The following is a 3,031-nucleotide window of genomic DNA, read 5'->3' as shown; positions in this document are numbered from 1 at the left end:
CATGGATCTATGACAGACTGCCTCACGCTGACCTCTCCTGTCACCTTGTTTTTCATTGACACTGTTAGGGAGAAAGATGAACACACATTTTGAAACTGGGTTACACTCGTTCTTACACTGTGCTAGTTTGTCTGTTTCAATATAGTAGAGTATTGTGAAACAAAATAGCTAACCCTAACAAGTTCAGTCAGTTTCTTGTTTACAATGTAGCATGATAACATTAGCTACTTACCCTCATAGTTGTCGATATAGCTGCTGATATACATTTCAAATCCCTTTTCCCGCTTGCTGTTGGGAGCGGCACATGATGTCACGAGTCGGTTTATATGTCGGTTTATTTACCGTGAGACGAGGTAAATCCTGAAGACAGCAACTATAATAGAGAGCCATATCTGTCCGTGTATAAACAGGAAGTTGATAGCCTGGTACACTCGAACCCGGAATTGTGACGTGCATAGAGCCTATTGTGTCATCAATGGAGAGAATCGGAAAGGATTGAAACCTATCACCCAAACACACTGTCCAGGGATTAAAGTGAAAAAAAATCGTTTGACTGAACTTTTTTCAGGCCATAAGTCATACGTTGTTCATCTACCTATAGAGATAGCACCCCTTTTGCGGTCGCGACCTATTGGTTTTTAATGTACAAAAAGATGCAAACAGCAAAGTAAAGGGAGTATTCGCCTTATTCACACGGCGGCCATTGTTTAAACCAAAACGAGGCTACAGGGTACAGGGTCTGCGCATTTGATAACGACAATCTGGAGACGGTGCTTTTGTCTTCAGCAACAGATTGTATAAGGTTGACAAAAGGGTTGCGATATGGTGAGGGACAGGTCGTGTTAGCTATAAAAGAACATCGTAGCCTACTTTCTAAGCGTAAAAACGGTCAGCCATAGATAAACGTAGCCTACCTCTGTCGTGGTGGCTAGTTGCACCAGGTAGGGAAGATGTCCTGAAGTGCACGAACATTAACCTTATGACGGTCTTCTGATTGGTGGCGTGCTAAAACGTTTTCCTATTGCATCCATAAACAATTTTCTTGCAGCGAACCGTGCAAAAGCAAACCCCCGGCGCTTTAATTTCTTTACACCATGGCTTGTTAGTTCTCCCCCGTTTCCAACAGCTGCCCATCTCCATTTATTTTTTAACTTTTGACACCAGCCTTCCTTTAGCAATAATGCATCCATGACAGCTAGTGGCCTTGCCAAATAGACGCACACAAATCATGACGCTAATATGCGAGGTTCTGGTAGGCCTACTGATTATGATTTTGTGCTATAAATGAATAATATTTTATAGCAAAGTTTTAAGTTGACTATTTTAATTGTATGGTTATTTTTTGTCAACATACACTCACAACCTACTGTCGTTAAAAGTGAGGCCTAAGCAAAATAGGCTACAAGGCTGTCTGTCGTCACAAACAGACTGACCCCCTTACTCAACAGTTAGCGATGATGACAGTGATATTATTATTTTTTTTTATGCTAACACGCTCAGTCAAAACCTTCCGTCGCAAATTGTGAAAAACATTGTTGTACATGTCATAACAGACGGGATAATAAATTGCATAGGCTACGGTTTATATTAAGGCCGCTTTACACATAATGTTAGTTGCATTGATTAAAAACTGTAACAATAATAGTAGCCTACATCGGGTGGCATAGAAGGCTATCTGTTCAAGTCATAGGTGACACCCAAAATGAATGACCTCCCTGACAAGAGTTCGCGATAGTAAGAAATTGTCTACATTGATGCACGGAAAGAACACAGCCTCACGCTTCTTCTCGAATTAGCACATAGAGCTCACAATATCATATCCAAAAAAGTTAAACTGATTGGCCAACCTCATCAGCTGTCTCTAATGTGTCACTATAATCCAACTTTTAGGCCGTTATAGTCCTCCATATGTGTTCTTTGGAAAAGCAAAGGTGATAGCCCCCCTCCTATTTTTTTTCTCATCAGATCTGCATCGATCTCAAATATGACATTTCTAAAATCAAATCGACGGAAATCCGTCCTATGACGGAGAACTTTAATCCTTGCACTGTCATATACGGTAGTTAAAATGTGCCTGCGCACGTTCTATGTTATGTACGGTAGTTCCAGGAAACCATGTGGGACACTTTACACTTGTACTTGTTACCAGAGTTGGGAGTAAACCAGTGAATGATACACTAGCCTCCTGCGTTATCATTTCTACACACACAACGCTATAACGCTTCTGGTCGTGACTGAACAGCACGACTATCGTTGACTCCCTCTGACTTCTCAAGATGATCAGCGACTCATGATGATCATTATGGGCAGCCGTGGCCTACTGGTTAGCACTTCGGACTTGTAACCGGAGGGTTGCCGGTTCGAACCCGGACCAGTAGGAAGCGGCTGAAGTGCCCTTGAGCAACACACCTAACCCCTCACTGCTCCCCGAGCGCCGCTGTTGTTGCAGGCAGCTCACTGCGCCGGGATTAGTGTGTGCTTCACCTCACTGTGTGTACACTGTGTGCTGAGTGTGTTTCACTAATTAACGGTTTGGGATAAATGCAGACCAAATTTCACTCACGGGATCAAAAGAGTATATATACTTATACAGTTTATACTTATACTGATCACCGACTCATGATGATCACAAACGCTCCATTGCTTCAAAATCAGGGTTAAAAAATCTGGAAGTCTGTTCCCAGCTTAACAGACACACTGTTTGAAAGCAATTTCTCAAGAGAGGATATATTAGGATGAAAGGCCAATCCCACTTCTCTGTAATAAGCCTTCCCCTTCATCTTACCCCTGCCCCTTCATCTTACCCCTCCATCTTACCCCTACCCCTTCATCTTACCCCTAGCCCTTGTCCCTCAAAACCGAGTGGCAAGACATGGGATGAAATATCCCTCTTGAAAATGAGACACCACTAGCCTACCATAAGGGACAGCCGGGATGACAAACGCTTTTGAAATAAACCTAATTTACAAAGAGATCGTACCACACTGATCAAAACCGTTCAGAAATTACTATAGCAAAAGTGGAACGTAAG

Source organism: Alosa alosa, chromosome 3, assembly GCF_017589495.1.
Source record: "Alosa alosa isolate M-15738 ecotype Scorff River chromosome 3, AALO_Geno_1.1, whole genome shotgun sequence".
NCBI lineage: Eukaryota > Metazoa > Chordata > Actinopteri > Clupeiformes > Clupeidae > Alosa > Alosa alosa.
This window is presented reverse-complemented; position numbering follows the sequence as displayed.